Source organism: Pseudophryne corroboree, chromosome 7, assembly GCF_028390025.1.
Source record: "Pseudophryne corroboree isolate aPseCor3 chromosome 7, aPseCor3.hap2, whole genome shotgun sequence".
In the NCBI taxonomy this organism is placed as follows: Eukaryota; Metazoa; Chordata; class Amphibia; order Anura; family Myobatrachidae; genus Pseudophryne; species Pseudophryne corroboree.
This window is the reverse complement of record NC_086450.1, coordinates 273,465,089-273,488,352: the sequence shown is the minus strand read 5'-3', so window position 1 is coordinate 273,488,352 and position 23,264 is coordinate 273,465,089. Positions and strand designations below refer to the sequence as shown.

The window sequence follows — 23,264 nt, the reverse complement described above, 5'->3', positions numbered from 1 at the left end:
AAGTCAAAATGAGGCTCAGTAGTGTGTGTGGCCTCCACGTGCCTGTATGACCTCCCTACAACCCACACAGGTGGCTCAGGTAGTGCAGCTCATCCAGGATGGCACATCAATGCGAGCTGTGGCAAGAAGGTTTGCTGTGTCTGTCAGCGTAGTATCCAGAGCATGGAGGCGCTACCAGGAGACAGGCCAGTACATCAGGAGACATGGAGGAGGCCGTAGGAGGGCAACAACCAAGCAGCAGGACCGCTACCTCCACCTTTGTGCAAGGAGGAACAGGAGGAGCACTGCCAGAGCTCTGCAAAATGACCTCCAGCAAGCCACAAATGTGCATGTGTCTACTCAAACGATCAGAAACAGACTCCATGAGGGTGGTATGAGGGCCCGACGCCCACAGGTGGGGGTTGTGCTTACATCCCAACACCGTGCAGGACGTTTGGCATTTGCCAGAGAACACCAAGATTGGCAAATTCGCCACTTGCGCCCTGTGCTCTTCACAGATGAAAGCAGGTTCTCACTGAGCACATGTGACAGACGTGACAGAGTCTGGAGACGCCAAGGAGAACATTCTGCTGCCTGCAACATCCTCCAGCATGACCGGTTTGGCAGTGGGTCAGTAATGGTGTGGGGTGGTATTTCTTTGAGGGGCTGCACAGCCCTCCATGTGCTCGCCAGAGGTAGCCTGACTGCCATTAGGTACCGAGATGAGATCCTCAGACCCCTTGTGAGACCATATGCTGGTGCGGTTGGCCCTGGGTTCCTCCTAATGCAAGACAATGCTAGACCTCATGTGGCTGGAGTGTGTCAGCAGTTCCTGCAAGACGAAGGCATTGATGCTATGGACTGGCCCGCCCGTTCCCCAGACCTGAATCCAATTGAGCACATCTGTGACATCATGTCTCGCTCCATCCACCAATGCCACGTTGCACCACAGACTGTCCAGGAGTTGGCGGATGCTTTAGTCCAGGTCTGGGAGGAGATACAATTGAAAAGGAGAGAAAAGACAAAAAACCCTTTTTTGGGAGCACTCGTTTGTGATAATTTGTATAGATGAAATTAATGATGAGTATAATAAAACTTAACCTTTAATTGTTTCTTGAATAAAAAGAGAGATTAATGTGGAATGATTATGAGACTCGTGTCTAATGTTTACGAAGAAACTTGTTTTACCTTTTTAGCAAATGAGGTACAAGTTATTGAGAGAAGGTGAAAATATCAGAAGCAATATGTTAGATGAATATCCATGTGTTCTGATGAAGTAAATGTATCCAGAACAATCACTGTGCATGCCTTAGAAGTGAAGGTATCAATAGAAACGTAGTATGGTAGCAGGATTGAGTGAACTGAATATTGTAAAGAGATGGATAGAAGAAGGGGCCCACTGCACCTGGTATTCTCAGGAGGTTTCCCATCCTGATACTGACCAGGCCATACCTGCTTAGCTTCCGAGATCGGACAAGATCGGGCGCATTCAGGGTAGTATGGCCGTGGGCCTATTGTGCGGTTTGGGAGGAGAAAATTATGAGGGAGAGGGTTCACTCCTATTGTCCGTACTGTGCATCACACAACCATGTGTAGTCCGGGAGTGTTTTTCCAAAAGCAGGAAATGGAGAATAGAAAGCGTTGGAGAATTAAAAACGGGCCCACCGCACCTGGTATTCTCAGGAGGTTCTCCTTCCTAGTACTGACCAGGCCATGCCTGCTTAGCTTCCGAGATTGGACAAGATCGGGCGTATTCAGGGTAGTATGGCCGTGGGCCAGTATGGAGAAAATATATAGAAAAGAAGAATACACTGCTTTCTATACTTCGCACTCAACCAGGGCCACCGATGGTCTCAAATGGTAACTCCGGACAGGGTGTGTCGAGATGGTTCTAAGTGTATGGAAAAAATATATGGTGTGGTTGGTGAAGTATAGTAGATGGTAAAATTCCCACAGAAATACTGTGGGGATGTTGTAAGATATGTGTAGATATCTTATGAAAAAAAGAGAGCTCAAAGCTGGCTCATGAACAGTGTATATGATCTCAGAGTAGAGAGGGTTAATAACAAAATGTCAATTAATCTATAATTAGAGCCGAAATTGTTGATAAGGAGCTCAAGGCTATTTCACAACTGGTACTCTCACCCTTAAATTCAGAGTGGGAGCAATTGATACCAAGTGTCAATTTTTCGTTGATGAATACCAGAGAAAGCAAAAATTATAATAATAAGAATGCTACCATAAATACATAATCTGCATTTTTTCACCCATACTCAGGGATTAAGTATAATATCTGTTTCCATTTAACTTGCACCAGTCGTTTTATCATTTATGTCATAATGTACCCGTGCTCTAAATTGTATGTGGGCAAAACAGAATGTACCCTTAAGGAACATATGAACCAACATCATTCTGCCATCCGCCTGGCTCTCACGTCAGGTATTAGTGAGCAGCCGGTGGCGCGACATTTTGCTATTAACAAACAAAGCTTAGCCACACTAGGTTATAGAATAATAGACCATGTTCCCCCCTTACAGCGAGGTGGAGACAGGGCTAAAAAACTTCTACGTTTAGAATCACAGTGGATCATAAGATTAGATACATTATCTCCAAAGGGATTGAATGAGACACTGGGTCTACAATGTTTCATTTGATCAGGATAAGTTTGAAGTAAAATGTATCCTTAAGTCCCGTTTGTAATTTTACAACCATTTGAGCATATATTTTCAGCAGTGATTAAGTCTTTGTTAAACTAGGTGATCCATCAAATCATGTGTCATGCTGCCGTTCCATTTAACACTGACCGCTATGATTAGATAGTATAGTTTTTTAGCATTTATACTAAGAGACTTAGTAGGCACAGACCTATGCTAACAAACAATTGACAATGTTATTTTTTTTAATAATTTTTATTGATGTTTGTAATTGTATGTGGTGTTGGGAATTATGGTGATCATAGCTGACGTAGGTTCCTGGTCTGAGTCACGTCGGTGACCGGAAGCAGTAACAGGCTTCTGCACAGTGCACTGGTGGAGGGTATTTAAGTGAGGTGAGGTATTTTTGTATTATGTTACCTGCTTGAAAAAAGCTCAATAAATGAGCTGAAACATAGTCATGACGTCTTTCTGAACTTTATTTTTCCGCTCGGAGTGCCGCCGTTGGAGAGTTATGTGAGACACGCCACCTGCAGTGACGTGGTTTCTGGAGGTCACCCGGCTAAGTATAATTGTTGATTCGTGGAGAGCTGGATTTTTATATACATATATATATATATATATATATATATATATATATATCAATGTGTAGCAATAGGCGGCACTCACAGGACTGGTAACTTCAGAACAATAGAGGAGACAAAGAAACTACTCCGTAGAGATCACCGTTTCAATTTATGAAAAACCGTCATCAGGATCATATAGCAAACATAACATGAAGTGCATACTTACATAACCTCGTTTCCCCCTGTCAGGAAGCCTCCATCGCGCCGTCTCCCGGGTCGATGACGTCGCCCGTGTGCGACGCGCGCCCATCGGCGCACCCAGATGACAGCCCGGCGTCATGGCAACCCGGCAATACATAAACAAACCCCTGTAAACATATAAAACATACAAATGATTGCAAGCTGAATACTGTTACAAGCAAACATAATACAAAAACCAATGATCATAATGTCAACACCAGCACTCATAGTGGGCAGACAGAGGATGGTAAAAAACCTCACTAATGTAGACATAATATGCTGGTACAGGATCCCTAACTTCACTGAATACCCAACTGTATCATCTGCTGCTAGCCCTAATTATAAAAAGCAGCTCAAGGGCAGCATCTCGTTTAAACCTCGTGGGGAGACCGTGTCCAAACGGTGAATCCACCGCGCTTCTTTTTGTAGCAGCACCTTATTGCGGTCTCCGCCACGCAATCTCTTAGGGGCTTGATCAATAATTTTATATCGAAGGGTACTCAAGCCGTGATTGAAAGCCTTGAAATGTCGGGCAACTGGCTGACTATGTGTGCCACTACTTTCTATAGCCTGTCTAATAGCAGACCTATGTAAAGCCATCTGTTTTTTGATTTGCCTAGAGGTCTTCCCCACGTAGAGGAGACCACAAGGGCAACATATAATGTAAACAACAAATGTGCTGGAGCACGTCAAGATATATCGTATGGTTTTCGGGGGCGGGGGGTGTGCCTATTTTGTCATTCACGGGCCCCACAATTTCTGATGGCAGCCCTAGCGCCAGCTACAATCAGTGAGGAGGGGGAAGGGGGATGGGAGGCATTCATAATTGAGTTACATGAAAGGTACTGATTAATAATGAATACAGTCACTTGCTGAGAGGTGCAATAATGGGTATTATATTACTGATTAATAATGAATACAGTCACTGGCTGAGAGGTGCAATAATGGGTATTATACGGCATGGGGGACCGGCTAATAGTGGGTGGGGGGCGTGCTACAATCAGTGGAGGGGGAGGAATTGATATATAATGCAGACATCCATACCTTATAATATGTATTATTACCACATTAGTGTTGACTGCATTATATTTGAGTGCCTTTAATACTGTAGGTAGCAGCCTAGCAGGTCCACCATCTCTTATAATACCCATTATTACACCCCTCAGTCAGTGTGACTGTATTGATTATATACTGTATCAGTGCCCCACTGATTGTAGCAGGTATCTCCTATACATGATATTACTTAAAATTAGAGATGTGCACTGGACACTGTTCGGGTTTTGTGTTTTGGTTTTGGAATTGGTTCCGCGGTCGTGTTTTGGATTTGGACGAGTTTTGGCAAAACCTCCCTTTCGAATTTTTGTTGGATTCAGATGCGTTTTGGATTTGGGTGTTTAAAAAAAAAAAAACATCAAAAACAGCTTAAATCATAGAATTTGGGGGTAATTTTGATCCTATAGTATTATTAACCTCAATAACCATAATTTCCACTCATTTCCAGTCTATTCTGAACACCTCACACCTCACAATATTATTTTTAAGCCTAAAATTTGCACCAAGGTCACTGGATGACTAAGCTAAGCGACCCAAGTGGGCGGCACAAATACCTGGCCCATATAGGAGTGGCATTGCAGTGTCAGACAGGATGGCACTTTAAAAAATAGTCCCCAAACAGCACATGATGCAAAGATTTAAAAAAAAGAGGTGCAAGATGGAATTGTCCTTGGGCCCTCCCACCCACCCTTATGTTGTATAAACAGGACATGCACACTTTAATAAACCCATCATTTCAGCGACAGGGTCTGCCACACGACTGTGACTGAAATGACTGGTTGGTTTGGGCCCCCACCAAAAAAGAAGCAATCAATCTCTCCTTGCACAAACTGGCTCTACAGAGGCAAGATGTCCACCTCATCCTCATCCCCCGATTCCTCACCCCTTTCACCGTGTACATCCTCCTCCTCACAGAGTATTAATTCGTCCCCACCGGAATCCACCATCACAGGTCCCTGTGTACTTTCTGGAGGCAATTGCTGGTAAATGTCTCCACAGAGGTATTTATTATAATTCATTTTGATGAACATCATCTTCTCCACATTTTCTGAAAGTAACCTCCTACGCCTATCGCTGACAAGGTGACTGGCTGCACTAAACACACTGGAGGGGGGCAACCTAGGTAAAATAAAGCCAGTTTGTGCAAGGCATCCAAATTGCCTCTTTTTCCTGCCAGTATACGTATGGACTGTCTGACATGCCTACAGTGATGCTGTCACTCATGTAATCCTCCACCATTCTTTCAATGGTGACAGAATCATATGCAGTGACAGTAGACGACATGTCAGTAATCCTTGGCAGGTCCTTCAGTCCGGACCAGATGTCAGCACTTGCTCCTGACTGCCCTGCATCAACGCCAGCGGGGGTTTTTGGAAATTTTATCCTTTTCCTGGCAGCTCCAGTGGCGGTAGAAAATGAAGGAGGAGCTGTTGGCAGGACACATTCCGCTTGACTTGACAATTCTCTCAACAGATGGTCTTTGAACATCTGCAGACTTGTGTCTGCCGGAAAGAGAGAAACAATGTAGGCTTTAAACCTAGGATCGAGCATGGTGGCCAAAATGTAATGCTCTGATTTCAACAGATTGACCACCCGTGAATCCTGGTTAAGCGAATGAAGGGCTCCATCCACAAGTCCCACATGCCTAGCGGAATCGCTCCGTTTTAGCTACTCCTTCTTACTCTCCAGCTGCTTCTGCAAAAGCCTGATAAGGAGAATGACCTGACTTAGGCTGGCAGTGTCTGAACTGACTTCACATGTGGCAAGTTCAAAGGGTTGGAGAACCTTGCACAACATGGAAATTATTCTCCACTACGCTTGAGTCAGGTGCATTCCCCCTCCTTTGCCTATATCATAGGCAGATGTATAGGCTTGAATGGCCTTTTGGTGCTCCTCCATCCTCTGAAGCATATAGAGGGTTGAATTCCACCTCGTTACCACCTCTTGCTTCAGCTGATGGCAGGGCATGTTCATGAGTGTTTGCTGGCGCTCTAGTCTTCGGCACGCGGTAGCTGAATGCCGAAAGTGGCCCGCAATTTTTCTGGCCACCGACAGCATCTCCTGCACGCCCTTGTCATTTTTCAGAAAATTCGGCACCACCTAATTAATTGTATGTGCAAAACATGGAATGTGCTGGAATTTGCCCACATGTAATCACAAATCCCCAGGAGAGTCCAATTGGGGTAAGCCAATCTGCGATGATGTTCCTCAGTTTCCGTAAGAGGTTGTCAGCTGTGTGCCTTTTATGGAAAGCGGTGATACAAAGCATAGTCTGCCTAGGAATGAGTTGGCGTTTGCGAGATGCTGCTACTGGTGCCGCCGCTGTTGTTTCTGCAGGAGGCAATACATCTACCCAGTGGGCTGTCACAGTCATATAGTCCTGAGTCTGCCCTGCTCCACTTGTCCGTGGTTAAGTGGACAGTGGGTACAACTGCATTTTTTAGGACACTGAGGACACATTTTCTGACGTCTGTGTACATTCTCAGTATCGCCTGTCCAGGGAAGTGGAACCTAGATGGGATTTGGTACCAGGAACACACTACCTCAAGCAATTCTCTAACTTTCTGTGAAACTAACTGTGGATACCGGACGCACATCTAACAATAACATAGTTGTCAAGACCTGAGTTATCCGCTTTGCAACAGGATGACTACTGTGATATTTCATCTTCCTCGCAAAGGACTGGTTGACAGTCAATTGCTTACTGGATGTAGTACAAGTGGTCTTCTGACTTCCCCTCTGGGATGACGATCGACTCCCAGCAGCAACAACAGCAGCGCCAGCAGCAGTAGGTGTTACACTCAAGGATCCATCAGAGGAATCCCAGTTAGGAGAGGACTCATCAGACTTGCCAGTGACATGGCCTGCAGGACTATTGGCGTTCCTGTCTAAGGAGGAAATTGACATTGAGGGAGTTGGTGGTGTGGTTTGCAGGAGCATGGGTACAAGAGGAAGAAGGGATTTAGTTGTCAGTGGACTGCTTCCGCTGTCACCCAAAGTTTTTGAACTTGTCAATGACTTCTGATGAATGCGCTCCAGGTGACCTATAAGGGAGGATGTTCCTAGGTGGTTAACGTCCTTACCCCTACTTATTACAGCTTGACAAAGGCAACACACGGCTTGACACCTGTTGTCCGCATTTCTGTTGAAATATTTCCACACCAAAGAGGTGATTTTTTTTGTATTTTGACCAGGCATGTCAATGGCCTTGTCACTAAAGTATTAATATGTTTTATTAAAAATAACCTTATTCATATATAAAAATTATGAGAAAGCCTAAACATCCTGTGACTTTAAAAAATCTTTTAGCAGCAACACATCAAAACATGTAACAATTTGTATTCCTCACTAAGGTCTCCTTTGGAACAATGTGTCAATCTACCCTTTATATAATATATGGTAACTCTTGTGATTAACAAGAATTCCTTAGAATAAGCTCCACGCGTGGGCTGATTGAAACACTTGAAACCATATATTGGTAGAGGGTTTAAAAGTTCATCGTGATGTATATAGGGATTATTCACATTGATGTCATCCGCTCCAATATTTGTGAAATCCCTATTTAGCTCTTATTTCTCTATTTACTTCTGAGGAAACAGCCCCAGGATTGAGGCTGAGAAACGCGTCAAGCAATCCGTCTGACTACATTGCCCGACATTCTGCCTGGCATCCAGCTAACCATCACGAACAGAGACTGATTTCAGCAGCACGTCCCCGACAGCATCCGCCGCTCAGCGCCTCACCCAGCATCTGTTCGGCATTTGGCTCACCGCACCAAACGGAGATTCAGCTTATGACAGCTAGCAGTGTGCTCCAGGTGAAGCTTGATGGAAAGTGGTGAGAGAGCATTATAGCCTTTGAATTTTCATGCCGTTCTGAATGAGACTGTGAGCGTTATATCTATTATTTCCCACAAGCCCTGCACATTCTAATGCAGTGTCCCAGAGCGGGCAGCCGGCGCCCTACGGACATAACACAATTGTTGCCCATTGCATAAATTGGGTTAAGTATAATAACAGGCTCCAAAATAGCGTCACATGCTTAATCTGTTATTGTGCAATTATAAGCTTCATAAGAAAAGCTGGTCAATTCTGGACGGCATTATTGAGAAATAAGAGTTAAATAGGGATTTCACAAATAATGGAGCGGATGACATCAATGTGAATAATCCCTATATACATCACGGATGAACTTTTAAACCCTCTACCAATATATGGTTTCAAGTGTTTCAATCAGCCCACACGTGGAGCTTATTCTAAGGAATTCTTGTTAATCACAAGAGTTACCATACATTATATAAAGGGTAGATTGACACATTGTTCCAAAGGAGACCTTAGTGAGGAATACAAATTGTTACATGTTTTGATGTGTTGCTGCTAAAAGATTTTTTAAAGTCACAGGATGTTTAGGCTTTCTCATAATTTTTATATATAAATAAGGTTATTTTTAATAAAACATAGTAATACTTTAGTGACAGCGCTTCTCTCTGTGGTTTTTTATAAATTTTTGTTTTTTAAGGCTCAGCACCTCAAATAAGTGAAGCTGCAGTCAGTATTGATATCATCAGTGTCCATAGCCAGTACACCAGCGCCTACTCATATTTCTTTGTAGATTTTTTATGTCAATGGCCTTATTCATCCCACGGACAACAGGTGTCTCCCTGGGTGCCTGACTTAAACAAACCACCTCACCATCAGAATCCTCCACATCAATTTCCTCCTCAGGGCCAGCACCACCCATATACTCATCCTGGTGTACTTCAATTCAATTTGAATATCAGGAACTGAACTGTGGGTGCTCCTTCCAGCACTTGCAGGGGGCGTGCAAATGGTGGAAGGAGCTACCTCTTCCCATCCAGTGTTGGGAAGGTCAGGCATTGCAACCGACACAATTGGATTCTCTCTGGGGATTTGTGATTTAGAAGAATGCACAGTTCTTTGCTGTGCTTTTGCCAGCTTAACTCTTTTCATTTTTCTAACGGGAGGATGAGTGTTTCCATCATCATGTGAAGCTGAACCACTAGTCATGAGGAACATAGGAGAGGTCCTTAGCCGTTACTTGCCACTCCGTGTCGTAAATGGCATATTTGCAAGTTTACTCGTCTCCTCAGATGATTTTAATTTAGATTTTTGGGTAATTTTACTGAACTTTTGCTTTTTGGATTTTACATGCTCTCTACTATGACATTGGGCATTGGCCTTGGCAGATGACGTTGATGGCATTTCATCATCTCTGCCATGACTAGTGGCAGCAGCTTTAGCACTAGGTGGAAGTGGATCTTGATCTTTCCCTATTTTACCCTCCACATTTTTGTTCTCCATTTTTTAATGTGTGGAATTATATGCCAGTAATATATCTGGAATTAGACAGCAGTATTGTCTGGAATTAGATACCACTAGATAGATACCAGATACCACTGTGACTGGAATGATGATGACCTATGCACAGTACCACAGCACCCTACAGCAGCAAGATGCAGCACAAGACACTGGACTAGTATATTACTGAGCACCACAATGCAGCACAAGACAATGAGCAGTGATACTGAGCACTGATGATGATACTACTGAGAACTGACACTGAGCAGCAAGATGCAGCACAAGACACTGGACTAGTATATTAGTAATGTACTGTAGTATTACTGAGCACCACAATGCAGCACAAGACAATGAGCAGTGATACTGAGCACTGATGATGATACTACTGAGAACTGACACTGAGCAGCAAGATGCAGCACAAGAGAGACACTGTACTTGTATTACTGAGCAGCAATAAGTAAGCACTGATACTGAGCACTGATATGGGATTTGCCACTGAGAGAACATAGCCACGTCCTCTCTGCTCTCTCTACAATGCACGAATGAAAATGATGGCGACGCACTGCTCTTTATATGGAATCCGAATCTCGCGAGAATCTGACAGCGGAATGATGACGTTTTGCCTTGTTCGGGTTTTCCGAGTAAGGCGGGAACAACCGAGCCTGCCTCGGACTGGTGTAAACCACGTGGAGTTCGGGGGGGGGGGAGGGGTTCGGTTCTTGGAGAACCGAACCCGCTCATCTCTACTTAAAATAGATATTAATAGTATATTGATATAACACTAGTCAGTGTGTGCCTCCCCTCAAGTCATGATTGTAGCAGTCAGATGTTATACACTGTACTTAAACTAACACTGTCCATACACCACCACCACTCCCTTCTGATTTAAATTTGAAGTACAGATGTAGCCACCCTCATTGTGGCTACATCTGGTAAAAGTGCACTCTTGGCGCGGCTGGGCCGAGCTGCGGCATTTGCCACTCCCATTCATGCTAATGGGGAGTTTGCACATCTAAAACCCATGTGTGCCCCAGATGTACACACAGTCATGTCAAGCAAGACTCGATTGCGCTAAGATGTAGCCACGATGAGCATGGCTACATCTGTAGGTGGATGTATACTGATGGAAGACCTCATGTTTTTCTCTGTGCATGTAATAGATCTCTTCTCTGCACATCTGATATCATAAAGACGTGTGTTATGACGGGTCACACGCACAATACTACAGGACTGGAGACACAAGTGTGCACTGGAGCTGGCATCCAACATCTGTCTAATCACTGACAGCCTCACAAAAGTATTCAGCCAGCCTAGCTCTCTGACAATTTTGCGGCCCGCCAGAAATGCCCTTTATACAACCTTGTCGTGAGCCCTCTGGGATAATCCGGGCCCCCTGGGACCCACAGGGCCCTAAGCAGCTGCTTTGGTTTTCTGGTGCTAAATCAGCTACTGCAGTTCGGTTCTTTAGAAATCTGTACTCATCCAAATTTTGGGAATCTGAACCGAACCAAAACCCATACCGTATCTCCAGAAGGTAACACACAGCATGTTATCCATAACCATGTACAAAAATGTATTAAATAATGTACACAGTTTGGCAAAGCATATACTGTAGATAATGAATACATCAGCAGTAGTGGGAGACAAATGGCATCCATTGCTTTCAAAAGCATAACAGTTAGAACGATAGTCATCAATCAATTACTGTGTAATATAATGTGACCTAGAACAGGGAAGCCCCACTGGAAAGTATCTCAGCATTATACCATGTGGTTAGTCTGACAGCTTTACGCAAATAATCTTTCGTTGAGGTAGGTAGCGTAATCAGATAAGGTAGCCAAATAGCAAAGAATTTTTTTAATCTAGCTTCAACATCTGGAATCAGAATTTAAATCCAAATTTTGGATTTGGTTTGGATTGCAAAAATAACATGGTTTTAACTGTTTCTCGCAAGGTTTTTTTTAAAAAAAATTAAAAAATCTGGATCCAAAACCAGTAAGTCGGTTTTGGCAAAACCATAACCCTCCGGCGAATTAGAACGAGAACCAAATCGAGCACATCTCTGATTTTGTATAGTGTGAAGTACTATACTTAGGCAATGATGCTGGTACTGTAACTTGATGTACAGTAAATAGGTTATGCCTTCCCCAACTGTCCTTGTCAGTGTTTGCACTTTACTGTTTTTTTACCCCTTGATTACTGGGAAATGTGGCCCCAATTGTGGACCAATTCACACAAGACAGCTCGTGGAGTATTCAATTCAAAACAAAAATAGGCCCATCATCATGGTAGCATGTTAATGACCAACTGCCTAGAGTTTGCCACAGAGTCAGCCATAAACCATAAGTATTGAAATTGTATTTTCTCACAAAGTTATGCCATTTTTATGTATTCAGTGAGAGAGAGATCTACTAATATAGGGAGTATACATGCCCACATGGCTCTGGTTACAATCACACTTGACTTGTCACAACTCCTTCCCTTCTCAGTATAGGCCTTTGAACATTTTCAGTTCAGGCCCTTAATTTGGTTCTGGGTACACCAACTAGTTTGCTGAGCGGTATACAAGCAAAGATTATCATCTCTATACGTGCCAGTAATATCAAATTTAATTAGACTCAACTAAGTTGAGACAGAATTCATTAATCATTTCTAAAAGTCATTATCCTTTAAAATACAGATAAAATACAATAGGCTTTAAATATATTGTTTGCACAGTACAGTATGCAATTATTTTGATTATTTGAGAATCTCTAAAAGAATCAATATTTCAAGGTCAGTTTAATATGACAGAACAGTACATAACTAAACTTTACATTTTCAGTTGAACCAAAAGGGCAGATGTGCCATTTGTTAAATTAATGTTTCCTGGGAAAATAATTCAATTGTTTAGCACAGTGAAATAGATTAAGTATATGTTTATTTTAGTTGTGCAGAAATGTAGACAATGGAGAGAATGAAGTAAACAGCAGAATACAAGAGGAAGGTATACCATGTTTGATGGTCGAGCCAAAACAATCCAGTGACATATTGTCTAGGAAGAAAATCAATGTTAATTATGGCTTTATGGGTTAAAAGTCACAGTATTGCATTATATCTCTTCCTAAAACCATTACATCTACAACATTTACAGTAACATTTTTGTAGTTTTTAAAATTTGGAAATAGCAGCGCTATTTTATCCTTTTATTGTGATCTGGCACCTCAGGAATTGAAGAAGAGCGATATATTGTGCTGTAGGACCCCCACCCACTCCATTTTCTTATCTGGTAATGTGGGGTGGTTAATAATGATCGCAGAACAGTATGGCACAAATTCTGTTGTGAATTTGGTCTAAAATACTGCTCCAACTATACAGATTTTCATTCTAAGCCTATATTGTTTGATATTTGCTGCTTGCCAGTGCTAAAGTATTGCACTAAGGTGGTCATTCCGAGTTGTTCGCTCGTTGGCGATTTTCGCTATGCTGCGATTTGTTGCTAAATGCGCATGTGCATGGTACGCAGAGCGCATGCGCTAAGTTATTTTACCCAAAACTTAGTAGATTTGCTGTTGTTCGTGCGGCGCTTTTTAGTCGCACTGCTGATCGGTGAGTGATTGACAGGAAAGGGGCGTTTATGGGTGGTAACTGAGCATTTTCCGGGAGTGTGCTAAAAAACGCAGGCGTGTCAGGGAAAAACGCGGGAGTGTCTGGAGAAACGGGGGAGTAGCTGGCCGAACGCAGGGCGTGTTTGTGACGTCAAACCAGGAACTAAACTGACCGAGCTGATCGCAATCTAGGAGTAGGTCAGGAGCTACTCAGAAACTGCAAGAAAATATTTAGTAGCAATTCTGCTAATCTTTCGTTCGCTATTCTGCTAAGCTAAGATACACTCCCAGAGGGCGGCGGCCTAGCGTGTGCAATGCTGCTAAAAGCAGCTAGCAAGCGAACAACTCGGAATGAGGGCCTAATTCTCCAAAAATGTCTTATTAACACTATAAGATATATATTTATATTAGTGCATTCAAATTATTGGAGTCTTGTTCTTTTCCACTCTTTTTGTCGAAGTTTAATATTTTCGATCAAAAAAAGTAAAATTAAGTAAAGTAAGCATCCCTTTCACATCAACCTGTAAAAGATTAAAAAATACTTGCAAAAGTTAGTCATGTATTCCATCAAATTTACTACTACTGATAAATAAAAATCTAAATTTTGATGTCTTCAATAGGAAAAAAAGGTATGTTAATTGTTAAAGTAGAGCGCTCATGTTGCCTCCTCAGTCTATTCCCATAGTAACAGAGGCGCACATTACTGGGGCATGCGTGACCTACGACCTAATGTGCCTACTACTATGCATGAAGCACGTGTTTTTCCTCTGTCCTTCTTAAACATGGGACATGCCCATGAGTATTCAGTGCCACCACTGCATGCATTAACCTCTGCAAAGCCCAGACACCATGCCTCTGTTAACCCACTCCTAGCTGGATCCGTATCATACTGCACGTGCCTGACTTATTCTTCATTAACCCTGTGTTATCTCACAACCTGTTGGTCTACCTGGTTAATAAACCAAACATCTGGTTAAGCTATTCAATGTATGGACTAATCTCCATCACACACCACTGCCTCCTACTTTATATCAACATAGGGTCTAAAAAAACAGGTTATGGGACCAGGCCACCAGGCTCCTAGGCTGCCAGTGTGCACTGAATAATAGTGGTCATTCCGAGTTGTTCACTCGTTGCCGTTTTTCGCAACGCAGCGATTAGATGGAAAATGCGCATGCGCATGGTACGCAGCGCGCATGCGCTAAGTAATTTAACACAAAACTTTGGAGATTTACACAAGCTCGAGCGACGTTTTTTCAACGCTCGAGTGATCGTAGTGTGATTGACAGGAAGTGGGTGTTTCTGGGCGGCAACTTGGCGTTTTCAGGGAGTGTGCTAAAAAATGCAGGCGTGCCAGGGAAAAACGCAGGAGTGACTGGAGAAACGGGGGAGTGGCTGGCCGAACGCAGGGCGTGTTTGTGACGTCAAACCAGGAACTAAACAGACTGAGGTGATCGCAATCTAGGAGGAGGTCTGGAGCTACTCAGAAACTGTAAGGAATTATTTAGTAGCAGTTCTGCTAATCTTTCGTTTGCTATTCTGCTAAGCTAAGATACACTCACAGAGGGCGGCGGCCTAGCGTGTGCAATGCTGCTAAAAGCAGCTAGCGAGCGAACAACTCGGAATGACTACCAATGATACTAAGAATGCACATGTCACAAGAAGAATGAATAAAAGGATCTGAGTGAGTATGAAAAAGCCCCTTTTTAATGCCATGGGAGAAAATTTATGCTACTAATTAAAGTATGGGATTTGCCAAACTAACGACACTGTGCACTATGCTTCATGGAAGTTTGCCATTCAAATGCGTTAAAGCAGGAAATATTATGGAAAGTCACTAGTTATCCCAACTACAACCTTGATGATATACAGTAGATAAAGCCATGGGAACCATAGGCTTAGTCGTAGAGCAGTACATGAATTCTACTGATCTTTGGCAAGTGACCACACATGAAATGTGGGTGGTACTGTACTACTAACTTCATACAAGTACAAAGACTTACAGTAATGATATGAATCTACCTGAGGCACACTCTGTAATGCACTGAGCAACAGATGCATCCTCATACATCTAGCATCAATGTACATGCAGCGTGAGATGCCTGGAATAAATGAACTGCCAGGTCCCATACAACTCTGCTAACGTTGGGCATCATTTTTTTGCCAAAAAATGCATCTTAGTCGCAATGCAATGTAACTAAGATGCACAAGGAGACTGTGCTGATTAATTTGATACCTGACACTATTGCGTGTGAATGAATCTGTAAATGGAGGAGAATAGAACTTGTATTGGAAAAAAGCTGTGGCTCTGTCATTGTAGCACTTTGCATACAGATTCAGAGAGTCAGACGCACAGAGATATACAAGTGTCATATATAAAATTAATCAGCACAGTCTACTTGTGTGTACTAGTCACATTGTGCTGCAACTACGAAGTATTTTTGACAAAAGAGAAGCAAAAATTATGCCTGGCGCTAGAGGATTCCCACATGACCTGCCATGCCAGAGGTGCTATTTGGTGTGACTGCAGCAATGAAAACATGTCTGTAAGTGCAGGCAAGAATATGAATGAATATATAAATAGCATGCTGTCTATCTCTCATGAATTAATTTCAGTAGGTGTCCATATAGATGACAAGGAGGTAGCAATGGCGATGCATCAAAACCTTATGCTAGAGTATGATTTTCTAGCAGTGGCTTTTGACTCATGATCTACTAAGCTATCAATGGAGATTGCATGGTTCAAGCTACTGCAGTGTCAAGAGCAAAGCCAATGCTGAGAAATCTCTTCTGCTGTCAAAGGGTATAAAGTTTAAAAGCCCAAGTACAAGTGCTTGAAGTGCCATAAATTAGGACATAAGGCCTTAGAATGTAAAGTAAGTGAACCAAGTGGTACTGTATTTTGTCATACAAGCATGACAGCAAGAATGAGTCACCGATGAATTAGCAGACAGTCATGCATGGAATGCTGGTACATGGACTCTGGAGCAACAAAGCACTTCAGCTGTAATTAGAATAGGTTCAAATCACTAAAGTACTATGAACCTACAAATTTCAGAGGATTAGGTGATAAAGTAAAAAATGGAATGAAAGATGGGAAAGTTAGAGTATGCTTAAGAACCAGTTGTCAGATATAGAAAATGTGTTGTTTGTAACAGATCTATGAACAAATCTGAGTGCCTATATGCAAAGGGAAGGTGTGTTGTGTAGAGTGATGTGTGGTCAGGTGAGGCAGAGCCAATCCTGTCATACTCCAGAAAACTACAGAGTTTTAACTATAAAAATAATATGAAAAATACAAAAGTAATTATAAATATCTTATTTGTATTATTCTAATCATTTTTATAGTCAAAATTCTGGCGTATACTGGTCTATGACAGGTGAGGCACTGTCTCCCCTGCCTACCTTGTCCACACAACTTTTATCAAAATTCAACAAATTAAAGCAGTGTATACTGCTGCACTTTTGTATAATGTTTGCAAGAAACCTCAGCTTTGTATGCGCGTGTAAATCTAGCTCTGATACTAGCTAATGCCTCCCCAGCCATTTACGTCACTGCACGTTACTGGTTGTGTATAACAAAAGAGGGACTGTAATTGCAATAGCAACTTTATGCAAACAACTATATATCCTGAACAGTGAGGAGTGTTGTGCGATGATGGATTCAGATTACAAATAGTCAATGGAACTATGGCATACAGTAGGTGACTTGGATACCTAGGATACTGCAATGTGCATAAACCGCTAGATGGCATGATGATGGGAATGTAATACTGAATGACCAGAATGTGTAACGGGTAAGCAAACAAGATGCCCTTTCCTATGTCAGGGGCTACAGTAAGACCACTGTAATTAGTGCACACAGATGTATCTGGGTCAATGGAGATGGTGTTAGTGAGTGGCAACCTCAATTTTATTATGCTCAGAGATGATGCTACAAGGATTACACACATTTACTTTATGAAAGTCAAGAGTGAAGTAACAGGCCGTAAGATTGCAGAATACAAGAATCTTGTAGAAACTCAAACAGACCTGAAGTTAAAAATGTTGAGGTCTGATAATGGTGGAGAATACGAAAACAAAAATTATCTATCTTCCTCAAAAGGAATAACATTGGCTGTCAAGTGCCTACACACATGAACAAAATTATGTGAGTGACGTCTAGTCCCTGCGGAATTAAGTGAGCCACTAACCTATGGAGATCTGCCGTTAACCCACTACTTTCTGTATTCCTAAGGTGTTTCACAGCCTCCAAAAGGGGATTCCCGATACTTTTAATTACCCTGCAGCAGCATGGATAAATTCTTGGCACCCACGGCACCCTGGTTGCCTAGAATTGGACAGGGACCAGCAGCCCTTCTAAATGGAAGACACAATGTCCCGGTTGCCAGGCAACAACAGGGACTCACAATGGGAACAAGCTGCTTGGCTGACTTGTGACGCAGACCTGCAATGCTCAGTGAAAAAGCTATATAAAGAAAATGATCAGCTTAGAATCAAACTTGATGATTTGGATAACAGCTCAACCTGTAATACTGTAGGTTGGTGGGGCTGCCTGAATTTTTTTAAGGGCCAGCAGTAGCACAATTTGTACACTGCACACTACCTTTACTGCTGGCAATAGCCAACAAATCCAAGGATATAGTGATAGAGAGGGCCCAAAGGGTAGGGCTATACCCTAAAGCACAGGTTCTCAAACTCGGTCCTCAGGATGAGTTTTGCAGGTCTCCTCACAGAATCGCAAGTGAAATAATTAGCTCCACCTATGTACCTTTTAAAATGTGTCAGTGAGTAATTAATACACCTGTGCACCTGCTGGGTTACCTGCAAAACATGCACTGTGTGGGGTCCTGAGGACCGAGTTTGAGAACCTGTGCCCTAAAGCATTGGATAACCTAAAGTCACCCTGCTAAAATGTTAAAAATTGCCTGCATAAATCAGCATTTTGGAATGCCTCCAGGAAAAAGCGCAATCTTGTGGGAAGGCAATAAGCTGTACATTTTTTAAGATGTCTCTGCCGAAATAAACAGAGCAGGAAAGGCTTTTGCTCCCATATGCTGCAGCCTTGTGCAAGATAAAACGACTTTCGCTCTTACAATACAGTATTTACTCAGTGAGGTTTTGCTTATTTGAAGAAGACTCCCTTAAGGACTTTACAGATCCTGAAGATGGCCAAATTTATTTGCAAGAAGCCCAAGACCTGTCGATTTACTCACCAACTTGAATGTCAGTTCAATGCCATACACGAGATGCCCCCTTGCCTGGTATAGTTCTCCCACAACACCCGTGGCAAGATCTCAGATTTCTATCTTACCCCAGTTGGAATGTTTGACTGATGGCTTTCCCTGTTTTTTGTAGCTCCCCTCCCAGCTCACACTGCTCTCCTACTCTATCTCTCCTCCTGCACCCCCTCTCCATACACACTGCTCTCCTGCACTATCCTTCACCCTGCACCTCCTCCTGCCCACTACCCCTCACCCTGCAACCCCCAAACTGCTCTCCTACACCACCCCTCACACTGTACCAGGTCACGGCACACACACTGCTCTCCTACACTATTCCACACCCCCTCCTCCTGACTACTCCTCACCTGGTCACCCTCCCAACACACTGATTTCTTATACTACCCCTCACCCTGCACCTTCTCTGCACACATTGCTCTCCTACACTACCCTAAACTTGCACCCCCTTTCCGCTCATTGCTCTCCTATACTACTCCTCACCTTGCACTCTCTCTACCCACACACACTGCTCTCCTACACTACACCTCACCCTGCACCCCCTTTCAACAAATTTATTTCCTACACTACACCTCACCTTGCACTGCCTCCCCACACACTGGTTTCCTACACTACCCCACACTACCCTCCATTACCCTCCCTTCCCACGCCCACAATGTTTCCTGCAATTGGAGAGTTGTCAGTCAATCAATGACCCCTACCGTGGGGACCACCAGGGGTGTATCTAGGGGTCCGAGCGCCCCTGGCAAAGTAATGGACTGGCGCCCCCCCAATTTGAAATAGGGAAGACACGTTGCCACCCCATAGTACCCCCAATTCAAATTATAACACACAGTAGTGCCCCTTATGCACATTACACTGCACAGTAGTGTCCGTTATTCATGTTACGCATCAGTGTAGTATCCCTTATTCATGTTACGCATCACTGTAGTAATCCTTATACACGTAACGCTACACAGTAGAGCCCTTATTTACACTATGCTACACAGTAGTGACCCTTACACACTGTGTGCACTCTCCAGCTCTTGTCAGGATGCAATCGCCTCCGGTACATGCTGGGACATAGGAAATGTCATTCCCCTGTTCTTCCACCCATGGCCAGTAGCAGTAGAAGCTCACCACCTCAGCTGGCACTGGAAGATATAGAGCTATAGAGGCATTGTGTAGGAAATGCCGGTGGTCGGGATGCCGGCAGTTAGAAGACCGACCGCAGCATCCTGATGCTAAGAATTCCAACATGGGCAAAGTAAGTATACTTACCCTATCCCAATGCCCCCTAACTCCCCCCCCCGCAGCCTAAACCTATTCCACCCTCATTGCAGCCTATACCGAAACCTCCATACTCCACAGCCTAACCCTAACCCTCCCTTTTTTCCGAAGCCTAATCCCAGGGCTGCCATCAGAAATGGCGGGGCTCAGGACTGACAAAAAAGGCAGGGCCCCTCTCCTGGATAAAGTAGGTGGATGCACAGTCCCGGATGCAAAATAATTATATTCCTTCTCATCCAAAGGACAGTAGTATAAATAAAATAAAATGTCAATGTACATATAGCTGGCCTCCAATCATATCATCCAACTTTTGGATGCCATGTGATCACAGGGGGAGTTGTAAGTGAGTCAGTAATGGCATAATTTCCACTTACCCTACTTCTGTAGGTCACAGTTGGTGACTTTGCGTTTAAGATGGGGTATGTGAAAGGGTTTTACCGGCAAAACTGTGAGTCGTGTGTTTCAGTATCGGCTTATACTTATATTTATTTTCAACTAATATTGTTTTTTATCCTCTGTAAGAGTGGCGCACGGTCACAGCAGCAGCCAGTCTCACGCTCAGCAACCTTGGAACGCAGCATTGTCCGGGGAAAGGGTCGCATGATCCACAGCAGCAGCCGGTCTCATGCACACAGCCTGGTGCCACAAACATCCTCATCAGCAGTTTCAGAGGCAGGCCCCCTGTCTATCTGGGGGCCATGGGACTGCAGTCCCATCCGTACCTTCTGATGAAGGACCTGCCTAACCCAAAGATTCCATATAGAGATTTAGAGAGTTAATTTTTAAATATATATATATATATATATATATATACACACACCATGTATGTTTGTATGTAAGTATATATATATATATATATATATATATATACATATATATACATATATATATATATATATATATAAATATACAATTCCAAATTAAGGGAGCACTCACCAGTCTTCAAGTAGAAAAAGGTAATTTATTCAGACCATAAGCATATAATTTATGTCAACGTTTCGGTCATATATATATATATATATATATATATATATACATATATACAGAGTGGTGTCTGGCACTCCATTAACCAAGAAAACTGTTTCGGGTGCCCTCACATAAGTGGAAAAAATCCCCACACTTAGATACAGACCAGGGTGTGGCACTCCAACAAAATAAAGCACTTGAGGCGACTTTAGTGAATCAACGTTTCAATGTGGATACATTGTCATCAGGATTACAAAGAACATTAAAACTTCCTACTTTAAATAGCAAACACCAGTGCCCTTGCTACAATGTTACACAGCTACACGGGTCACCAGGCACGAGTTACCTATTTGAAGAGCTACATCATTGAGCGTTTATGATGTAGCTCTTCTAAATGGTAACCCGTGCCTGGGGACGGGTGGTATTCAGTTTGCCGGTACATACTTTACCGATCAATGGATTGCCGACGTCAAACCACCGATATCCGTTTTACCGACACAAGCACAAGCCCGGCATCCATGTTACAGATTAATACACAACCCGCACCACACAAAACCGACAGCACAGAGGCCGACAAACATGAACATACCGATTATCAACATCCCGGCATACTACAACCCACCGGCAAAAAAAACACTGACACACATTCTATCGACACAACACTCAATACCGACAGCTCACACTGATCACACACGTTACTTACAGACGGAACATTACAACGATGTACTGGGATACCTATGCCATAACACGCCGCCAGCCACATTACCGACACTTGGGTTGCAGACAGTAAATGTCCCGGCAATCCAATCTTTTAACAAAATAGCGAAATCAAACAATTAACAGCCTTACATCAACCCGCCGACCCATCACACCTACAACCACAATACCGACACCTACGTCGGTATAATACATATTGACCCAAAAAATCCCGATGGCCCTTCACACCGCATCACTCCTACAACCACAATACCGACGCCTACGTCGGTATAATACATACCGACCCAAAAAATCCCGATGGCCCTTCACACCAACATTCACACAGCCAACAACCACACAGCCAACATTCAGGTTTAAGCTATCCCCAATCCCTCATCACCCCACAAGCCCGGCCTGCCTTCTACCCGTATTCGCTGTCTGACCCTTGCTATTTAGGGTGGCTTATTACAGGCGGACCGTATCTTTAGGACGGCTCCGTCTTATTACAGGATGCAAGCAGAGGCCGCTCTCCTTCTACCTCTCTCTATCTATTTATGGCAGCTCCGTCTTATTACAGGCGGCAAGCCCACCCGTACCTGCTATCTGCGCCATCCTATTTTTGGCGGCTACGTCTTATTACAGGCAGCAAGCAGAGCCCGCCCTCCTTCTACCTCTCTATCTATAACTAAAGCACGTCTGTGCTTCCCCCACCCCCACGTGCTATCTGCCACCTCCATTAGAAGACTGGACAGCTTCCAACTGAAAATGCTCACATTCTTCATGTGTAATTCTGTAATTCTTTGTCAGCCCAAGAAGAACGGCATGCTAATGAGGGGTCAGTTGAGATGGTGTGGGCACCTAGTGGGGCTGAATGATTCAAGGTGCCGAAGTCAGATTTCTAAGCAGAGTTTACAAGTGTAAAACGCAAGGCTGGGGGTCAATACCTGTGGTACAAGAATGTCCTGAAGCATCAGCTGGCTTCAAGCTGCCTGTCTTGCGGCACTTTCTTGCTGCACTTGGGAGGAACTTGCCCAAGGTAGAACGAGGGGGCACAATTATGTTAAAAATGCAACTGACAACTTTGATTGTTTATGCTTAGAAGATCTTGACACCAATGCCAAATCTAGAAAACATGCTCAAAGCCCTCCTATAATTACACAGTCAAATCCAACAAACAGTTATGCAGATGGAGCCTCCGTCATTTCATCCTGCCTAGTCGCAGACATGCACTCCCGGGGTGACTAGGCGATCCGTCCGCCTAGTCACGCCGGGAATGCACAAGTCGCTTCCCATTGTAAGCGCAGGTGTCGGTATTGTGGGCGTGCGCCGCCGACCGGACGGAGATGCTCTCAATTCAAGTGAATATGGAGCATCTCTGTCAATCCGTGCGCGCTCATCCAGATGAAGATGTTCAAAGTGACTAGGCGCACCTACAACCACAATACCGACACCTACGTCGGTATAATAACTAAAGCATCTCCCTGATTCCCCACCCCCACCTGCTATCTGCCACCTCCTATTTATGGCGGCTCCATCTTATTACAGGCGGCAATAACTAAAGCACGTCTCTGCTTCCCCACCCACCCCCGCATACAACAAGCAGCAGCAAGCACCCCAGTCCCTCCTCGCTATAGTATTTATCAGCATCACAAAAATAACTTTTTGCCACCCCTCTGCAGTTACATTACAATATTGT

General features: G+C 43.6%; 2 pseudogenes; both read right to left on the bottom strand.

Annotated features, from left to right (window-relative positions):
• Window positions 1–1,372: 1,372 nt before the first annotated feature.
• Window positions 1,373–1,490, bottom strand: LOC134946981 (5S ribosomal RNA; annotated as a pseudogene).
• Window positions 1,491–1,637: 147 nt separating this feature from the next.
• On the bottom strand, window positions 1,638–1,755 carry LOC134945953 (5S ribosomal RNA; annotated as a pseudogene).
• Window positions 1,756–23,264: the final 21,509 nt, after the last annotated feature.